This window comes from Myodes glareolus, chromosome 24 (genome assembly GCF_982192425.1).
Source record: "Myodes glareolus chromosome 24, mMyoGla1.1, whole genome shotgun sequence".
NCBI classification, from domain to species: domain Eukaryota; kingdom Metazoa; phylum Chordata; class Mammalia; order Rodentia; family Cricetidae; genus Myodes; species Myodes glareolus.
This window is the reverse complement of record NC_142049.1, coordinates 52040368-52050193: the sequence shown is the minus strand read 5'-3', so window position 1 is coordinate 52050193 and position 9826 is coordinate 52040368.

The following is a 9826-nucleotide window of genomic DNA, read 5'->3' as shown; positions in this document are numbered from 1 at the left end:
GAATTCTCTCTTCAACAATGATTTAGAAATATTATGCTTCTCCTCATTACCCCTTGGTCTTTGCAACTGACAGCACATGAGAGTCAAGAGCCTCTCCAGGCCTCAGCTGAAGTTAACACTCTGGCACTAAGAGGAGAGATCTCCTAAGGATTCCTAACAGTGTGAAGAATTACAGGCAGAAATGATCTGGGTTTCCTGTCTTTTAGATGAAGGATTAAAAATTCATTGGCTTCTGTGTGACTGGGATTTTATGACCTCCTACTGAAAGCAAGATGGTTCAGCAATGTACATTTAGATGCATCAAATGATTTTAATATGTGGTTTGGGGGTGTCTTTGGCTTTGTTTTTAATAGAATATTAAAACTTTGAAATGTAATAAATACAAAAAAATGATCTTAACCAGTGACTATTTTTGGAATGCTTTCCTTTTCCAGATTTCTTATGTAGTTCAATTTTTCTCTCCAGAGAGACATGTCCCCTCTCCAGGAGCATCCTCAGAGATTGACAATGTGGTTGGCTTCACGTAAACACTGGGGTGAGACAAAATAACAGCAAAGAAAAAAAAATAAAGGGAAAATTCAAAGTTTAACTTGAATTGGTATGGTTCCTCTCTTCTCAGGTTAGCTTCACTGTTTCGCAACAGCTTGGAGGCACCATGTGGCCGGCCTTCTCTTCCGTGTGTTAGAGGGGAAGATCTGCATTCTAGCGCCAGCACAGGTGTTGTGGCCATCTGAGCCCCTTGGAAATAATGTGGTCACCAACTGTAAGAGGCCTGCAATCCAGTAACATCTCTTTGCAACTATTTATATAGCTTGGTAGAAGTTGTATAGCACTCTGCATATTTTCAGTAAATCCTGAACTCATGGAGATGGTAATAAGTTCTATCTGCAATTAAGGGTTTCCTCTTGAGTGATAGTCACAGGCTGAAGTTTTCCTGTCCTTTGGAATCATAAGAATAAATCAAGCAAAACCCATGGAAATGCTAGAAAAGCATTTTCTCCTCATGTGTGGATAAAACTGAAATTTCCATGCACACTGATTCATAAGCTATTTTATTCAACAATAATTTATACCGTGATTACTTATAACCACTGCACTTTTACTAAGCACCAGGCCTGATTATCACTGAGCTATGCTAGCAGCCCTCTTTGTTGACCACACACCAGAAGATTAATCTGTGAGGAGCCAGGGAGATGGCTCAGTGGGTAAAATAGTGCTACATACAAGCCTGGCGATCTAAATTTGATTCCTGGGACACATGCAGAAAGCCTGATGTCCTAGAAGGCATCTGAAATCTCAGTGTTCCACTGGGGAGATAGGAAATGGAGGCAGGGGAATTGATTGGAAGCTTCCAAGCAGGTAACCTGAAAACATAGGGTGGCAGAAACAAGGAGAGATTCTGCTTCATCCAGTTGGAGAGCAAGAACTTACTTCTTTTTCTTTTTTAAGACCAATGTGTTCTTCTTCTTCTTCTTTTTTCAAAGTTTATTAAATTATGAAAGTTTCCATTTCCGTCCCTCCTCCCAACACTCTCCCACTCCCCCCTCCCCCTCCTCCTCTCTCTCCATCCCTAAGAGCAGTCAAGGCTTCCAGTCATGTGGGAAGTTCAAGTTCCTCTCCACTCCCTCCAGGTCCAGGAAGGTGAGTATCCAAACAGACTGGATCCCAAAAATCCAGTATATGCAGAGGAAACAAGTTCCAGTGTCATTGTCAATGGCTTTTCAAAAAGGCTCCGGGCCAGCCACATTCAGAGAATCCGGCCACATTCAGAAAATCTGGTTGGATTACATGATCGTTCAGTCGCAGTCCAACTGGCCTTGGTGAACTCTCATTAGATAAGTCCCCTTGTATCAGTGGGTGATCGCACCCCTCGCGGTCCTGAGTTTTTTTTTTTCATGTTCTTTCTCCTTCTGCTCCTCATTTGGACCATGGGGGGCTCAGTCCGGTGCTCCAATGTGGGTCTTTGTCTGTATTGCCATCCATCGTCTGATGAAGGATCTATGGTGATAAGCAAAATCTTCATCAGTATGGTTATAGGCCAAGGCCGGTTCAGGCACCCTCTCCTCTGTCCAGAGAACAATCTGGGGATCTCTCCTTGGACCTGGGATCCCATTTATAATCAAGTCTCTTGTAAAACCTAAAATGACTCCCTTAGTTGAGATATATTCTTCCCTGATCCCATATCCATCCTTCCTCCCTCCCCCCATCTCAGTCCCCCGAGTTTTCCCCATTCCTCCCCTACTCCCTTCTCTCTAACCCTCTCCCCTTCCAACAACCCTCCCACCCACCCCCCCATGCACCCGAGGTTACCTGGGACTCTTGTCTATTTCCAATCTCCAGGAGCATAAGTACATGATTTTCTTCAGGTTCACCTTCTTATTTAGCTTCTCTAGGATCTCGAATAATAGGCTCAAAGACCTTTAATTATGGCTAGAATCCACTTATGAGAGAATACATGCCATATTCCTCTTTTTGGGTCTGGCTTACCTCACTCAGTAAAGCGTTTTCTATTTCCATCCATTTGCATGCAAAATTCAAGATGTCATTGTTTTTTACTGCTGAGTAAAACTCTAGTGTATATATGTTCCACACCTTCTTTAACCATTCTTCTATTGAGGGGCACCTAGGTTGTTTCCAGGTTCTGGCTATTACAAATAGTGCTGCTATGAACATAGTTGAACAAATGCTTTTGTGGTATGATAGGGCATCTCTTGGGTATATTCCCAAGAGTGGAATTGCTGGGTCTTGAGGGAGGTTGACTCCCAGTTTCCTGAGAAACCGCCACACTGATTTCCACAGTGGCTGTACAAGTTTGCATTCCCACCAACAATGGATGAGTGTTCCCCTCACTCCACATCCTCTCCAGCATAGGCTATCATTGGTGTTTTTGACTTTAGATAATCTGACTGGTGTAAAATGGTATCTCATAGTTGTTTTGATTTGCATTTCCCTGATGGCTAAGGATGTTGAGCATGACCTTAAGTGTCTTTTGGCCATTCGGAGTTCTTCTGTTGAGAATTCTCTGTTCAGATCAGCACCCCATTTTTTAATTGGGTTAATTAGAGTTTTATTGTCTAGTTTCTTGAGTTTTTTGTATATTTTGGAGATCAGACCTTTATCTGATGATGGATTGGTGAAGATCTTCTCCCAGTCAGAAGGGAGCCTTTTTGTTTTACTGATGGTGTCCTTTGCTTTACAGAAGCTTCTCAGTTTCATGAGGTCCCATTTATTCATTGATTCTCTTATTGTCTGTGCTACTGGGGTTCTACCTAGGAAGTGGTCTTCTGTGCCTCTATCTTGTAGACTACTTCCCACTTTCTCTTCTATCTGGTTCAAAGTGGTCAGATTAATGTTGAGGTCTTTAATCCATTTGGACTTGATTTTTGTGCATGGTAATAGATATGGATCTACTTTCATTCTTCTACAGGTTGACATCCAGTTATGCCAGCACCATTTGTTAAAGATGCTTTCCTTCTTCCATTGCATACCTTTAGCCCCCTTGTCGAAAATCAAGTGTTCATAGGTTTGTGGGTTAATATCTGGGTCTTCTATTCGATTCCATAGGTCGACTTCTCTGTTCTTATGCCAGTACCAAGCTGTTTTCAATACTGTAGCTCTGTAATAGAGTTTGAAGTCAGGGATGGTTATACCTCCAGAAGTTCTTTTATTATATAAGATTGTTTTGGCTATCCTGGGTTTTTTGTTTTGCCATATAAAATTAATTATTATTCTCTCAAGGTTTGTGAAGAAGTTTGATGGGATTTTGATGGGGATTGCATTGAATCTATAGATTGCTCTTGGTAGAATTGCCATTTTTACTATGTTGATCCTCCCAATCCAAGAGCAAGGGAGATCTTTCCATTTTCTGGTATCCTCCTCAATTTCTTTCTTCAAAGACTTAAAGTTCTTGTCAAATAGGTCTTTCACTTCCTTGGTCAGAGTTATCCAAAGATATTTTATGCTATTTGTGGCTATCGTGAAAGGTGAAGTTTCTCTGATTTCCCTCCGTGCTTCTTTATCCTTTGTGTATAGGAGGGCCACTGATTTTTTGGAGTTGATCTTGTATCCTGCCACATTACTAAAGGTGTTTATCAGCTGTAGCAGTTCTTTGGTAGAGTTTTTGGGGTCGGTCATGTATACTCTCATATCGTCTGCAAATAACGAGAGTTTAACTTCTTCCTTTTCAATTCGAATCCCCTTATGTTGTCATATTGCTATTGCTAGAACTTCTAGCACTATATTGAAGAGGTATGGGGAGAGTGGACTGCCTTGTCTTGTTCCTGATTTCAATGGAATGGCTTTGAGCTTCTCTCCGTTCAGTTTGTTGTTAGCTGTCGGCTTGCTGTAAATAGCTTTTATTATATTTAGGTATGATCCTTGTATCCCCAATCTCTTCAACACCTTTATCAAAAAGGGATGTAGAATTTTGTCAAATGCTTTTTCAGCATCTAGTGAGATGATCATATGTTTTTTATCTTCAGTTTATTTATATGATGGATTACATTGATAGATTTGCGTTTGTTGAACCAATCCTGCATCTCTGGAATGAAGCCTATTTGATCATAATAGATAATTTTTCTAATGTGTTCTTGGAATCGGTTTGCCAGGATTTTGTTGAGAATTTTTGCGTCGATATTCATGAGTGAGATTAGCCTGTAATTCTCTTTCTTGGTTGTGTCTTTATGTGGTTTTGGTATCAGGGTAACTGTAGCTTCATAAAAAGAGTTTGGCAATGATTCTTCTGTTTCTATATTGTGAAATACCTTAAGGAGTATAGGTATCCGCTCTTCTTGAAAGTTCTGGTAGAATTCTGCATTGAAACCATCTGGCCCTGGGCTTTTTTTGGTCGGGAGGTTTTTGATAACCGCTTCTAATTTTTGCGACTAACAGGTCTATTTAGATTGTTCACCTGGTCTTGATTTAACTTTGGTAAATGGTATTTATCTAAAAACCAATCCATTTCTTGTACATTTTCCAACTTTGTGGCATATAAACTTTCGTAGTAAGATCTAATGATTCTCTGAATTTCCTCTATGTCTGTTGTTATGTCCCCCTTTTCATTTCTGATCTTATTAATTTGAGTGTTCTCTCTCTGCCGTTTGATTAGTTTGGATAGGGGTTTGTCAATCTTGTTGATTTTCTCCAAGAACCAACTTTTTGTTTCGTTGATTTTTTGGATTGTTTTCTGTGTTTCTATTTTGTTGATTTCAGCCCTCAGTTTGATTATTTCCAGTCTTCTAGACCTCCTGGGAGAGTCTGCTTCTTTTTTTTCCAGAGCTTTCAGGTGTACTGTTAAGTCTCCAATATGTGCTTTCTCCGTTTTCTTTAATTGGGCACTTAGTGCTATGAACTTCCTCTTAGCACTGCTTTCATAGTGTCCCATAGGTTTGAGAATGTTGTGTCTTTATTTTCATTAAATTCAAGGAAGACTTTAACTTCTTTCTTTATTTCTTCCTTGACCCAGGGGTGTTTCAGTAGTTGACTGTTCAACTTCCACACGTTTGTAGGCTTTCTGGTGTTAGAATTGTTATTGAATTCTAACTTTATTCCGTGGTGATCCGACAAGACACAGGTGGTTACTAATATTTTTTTGTATCTGTGGAAGTTTCCTTTGTTACCGAGTATATGGTCAATTTTCGAGAAGGTTCCATGAGCTGCAGAGAAGAAGGTATATTCTTTCCTTTTTGGGTGGAATGTTCTATAGATATCTGTTAAGTCCATTTGATTCATTACCTCTAGTAATTCTCTTATTTCTCTGTTGAGTTTCTGTTTGATTGACCTGTCCATTGGTGAAAGAGGTTTGTTGAAGTCTCCTACTATTAGTGTCTGTGGATTGATGACTGCCTTGAGTTCTAAAAGTTTTTCTTTTATATAAGTGGGTGCTTTTATATTAGGGGCATAGATATTCAGGATTGAGACTTCCTCCTGATTAATTGTTCCTGTTATGAGTATAAAATGTCCATCTCCATCTCTTCTGATTGATTTTAGTTGAAGTCAGTTTTGTTAGATATTAGAATGGCCATGCCCGGTTGTTTCTTAGGTCCGTTTGCTTGGAAAACCTTTTCCCAACCCTTTACTCTGAGTAGATGTCTATCTTTGTGGTTGAGGTGTGTTTCTTGTAAACAGCAGAATGTTGGATCCTGTTTTCGTATCCAATCTCTTAGTCTGTGCCTTTTATAGGTGAATTGAGTCCATTAATATTAAGTGATATTAATGACCAGTGGTTGTTGATTCCGGTTATTATTTTTTTTTGTGTGTGTGTAGTAGAGTTTGTGTGTTTCTCTTAATTGAGTTGTGGTTGTGAAGGGTCGCTAAATGTCTGGGTTATTGTAGACAGTGATGGCAATGTTGGATTCCTTGGGTTTCAATTTTCCTTCTATTACTTTCTGTAAGGCTGGGTTTGTGGCTACGAATTGTTTAAATTTATTTTTATCCTGGAATGTTTTGTTTTCTCCGTTGATAGTGAATGATAGCTTGGCTGGATATAGTAGTCTGGGTTTGCATCCATGGTCTCTTAGTTTCTGTAGTACCTCTATCCAGGATCTTCTGGCTTTCATGGTTTCCATAGAGAAGTCCGGTGTAAGCCTGATAGGTTTACCTTTATAAGTTATTACTTCACCTTTTTCCTTTGCAGCTCTTAATATTCTTTCTTTAATCTGTATGTTTTGTGTTTTGATTATTATATGGCGAGGGGATGTTTGTTTTTGATCCAGTCTATTCGGTGTTCAGTATGCTTCTTGAGCCTTCATAGGAATATCGTTCTTTAGATTGGGAAAGTTTTCTTCTATAATTTTGTTGAATATATTTTCTGGGCCTTTGATCTGCAGTTCTTCTCCTTCTTCAATCCCTATTATTCTTAGATTTGGTTTTTTTATTGTGTCCCAGATTTCCTGAATGTTTTGTGAAGAGAGTTTGTTTGATTTGCCATTTTCTTTGACCAGAGCATTTATTTTCTCTATGGTATCTTCAGAATCTGAGATTCGTTCTTCTATCTCTTGTATTCTATTGGTTATGCTTGATTCTGTAGTCTCTGTTCGTTTACCTAGGTTTTCCATATCCAGCCGGTTCTCAGTTTGTGTTTTCTTCATTGCCTCCATTTCAGTTTTCATTTCTTGAACTGTTTCCTTTACCTGTTTGATTGTTTTTTCTTGGTTTCTCAGGGTATCATTCACGGATTTACTTATTTCTTCAAACTTTTTGTTATATTTCTCATCCATTTCTATACTCATTTCTTCAAACTTTTTTTTATATTTCTCATCCAATTATTTAAGGGAGTTATTCATATCCTGTTTAAGGAACTCTATTGCTTTCATAATGGCACTTTTTTCCACTTCTTCTGGGTAAAGGCGTTCAAGTCCTTCTATTGTAGGGTCCTTGGGATCTGGTGTTTTCATGTTGTTTTTCAGATTGTTGGATGAGGTCTTGCCTTGACGTCTGCCCATCTCTTACTTCAAATTCTCTCTATTGGAACTTCTGGTCCCGGGTCAGGTTCCCTTCTTGGGCAGGGACTTCACTGCAGAATGCCCATCTTTCCTCAGGCAGGCTATTGAAGCATAGGCACTCCCTCTTTCCGGGATGCGCTTACAATGCAGGCCCAGCTAGCAAGGCAGCTGAGCTGGGAAAATTTTATGGCCCCAGGGGGAAGGGAGAAATATAGGAATTTGTACCTGGATGGGAGCTGGGATGGCAGGCAGGAGGGGGGAGCCAGCACTGCAGGGTGACCTGGGAATCTATGGGGTCAGGGAAAGCCTGAGCTCCACCTCACCGGGACCCTGCCACGGGCCGAAGCAAACTCATAACTTACTTCTTAATGTCACCCTTCTGGCATCCATTTGCACACATGGCACACACATGTTAGACTACACACACACACACACACACACACACACGGTACATACATGCAAGAACACATACACCAAGGGATTTAGGCCACAGTGAGGTGTTTGGCATGTGAATATTATGGACTTGGCAGATATCATGCACATCTAATTAACTTCCCTTAGATGTAGTACATTATCAAAATTTAGTACTTGTTAAGTGAACGCAAATGTGCTGTCTTGATTTTGTGCACTTCAGAAACTTTGCTGCAGCATTTTACACTTTGTATTCTCTTGATCTGAAAGAAGTGTACAGAGGGGTGTCTGTGTATTGAGATTCATTGAACTTAATACATCTTATTTTCTTTCACAGCATACTAAAATTAAAAGTTTAAAAATTGACTTGGGAATAATTTGAAATGCATTACTGTATTAGTAACTTGTTACTAATGAAAAATTTCAAAGTTAATGCTTACATTTTAAGCCCCAAGAAAATACATTTTTTACAGTTCTTATAATGTAATTAGACAAGAGTGTCACAAAAGTGAAATAAAAGAGACAGACTGACTCTTTTATGGAGTTTAAAAGATAGGGCTTTGAAGTGATATTTTGTTTATGGTTTATCAAGTGAAGCTTTCCTGAATATCAGAGTGCAGAGATAGCTACACTAGTTAGTCATAGAAGCCAGGCAATGATGACACCCATCTTTAATCTGCACTCAGGAGACAGAGGCAGAGGGATCTCTTTGAGTTCAAGGTTCTCATGAGGCTACTCCTAGGGCTATACACGGTTGATCTAGTCTAAAAGAAAAACAAAACTAAGTTGTAGTGGCTCGCACCTTTAATCCCAGCACAGGGAGGTAGAGATAGGAAATGATAAGGCTGGGCAGAAAGAGTAACATAAGGCAGAAGGAGACAGGATCTCAAAATTCAGTCTGAGATTTTAAGAGACAGCATTTAGTCTGAGGCTTCCTAGAGACAGGATCTACCCTTTGATCTGAAGATTCAGTAGAGGTAAGAACTAGTGGTTGACTGCTCTGCTTTTCTGATCTTTCAGCATTTATTCTATATCTGACTCTGAGATTTTATTATTAAGAACAATTAGAATTTGTGCTACAGGGCTTCTATCTTTCTTTGCCTGACATAACCTCTGCAGGTGGCTATGGGCCTGAAGTAGCCTCCTATCTTCACAAATTTCACACCGACTCACTGTGACATGGCCTCTTCCACCCACCTCTTCTCTATTTCAGACTTTGATTTTAATAGACATCAACTATCTTCATTTATAGCTACCTGATTTCCTGGTTTGGTTTTATTGTCAAGTTGACACAATATAAGTGTCACCTGAGAAGCAATAACCTGAAATAAATAATTATGTTCATAAAATTGAATAATATCATATCTGTGAGAGTTCTCCTGATTGCTATAGGAGAACAAAGTCCACTGTGCAAAGCACAATCCTAGGTAGGAGGGTCTGGGGTATAGGAAGAGCTAGTAGGCATGAACCAATGAGTGAGCTAGTAAATGCCATTCCTCTGTGGTCACTGCTTCAGTATCTACCATGACTTCTATCAGTGTTGGGTTGTGAAGTGGAAATCGAAATTGACCTTTCAAACTTGTTCTCTAAATTGCTTTTGGTCATGGTAATTATCACAGCAACATAAAGGATTCTGTTCCATTGGTCCTCCTATTTATTTTTAATGCCAATTCCAGGCTGTTCACAGTATTGCAGCTCTGTAGTAAAGTTTGAAATCAGGGATCATGATGCCTCCAGAAGTCCCTTTATTGCACAAGGTTGTTCTGGTTATCCTGGGTTTTTCGTTTTTTCCATATAAAGTTGAATAATGTTCTTTTGAAGTTTGTGAAGAATTATCCGGGATTTTGATGGGCATTGTATTGAATCTGTAGATTGTTTTTGGTAAGATTGTCATTTTTTACTACCACCTACCAAAGAGCATGGGAGATCTTTCCATTTTTTGATGCCTTCTTCAAATTATTTCTTCAAAGCTT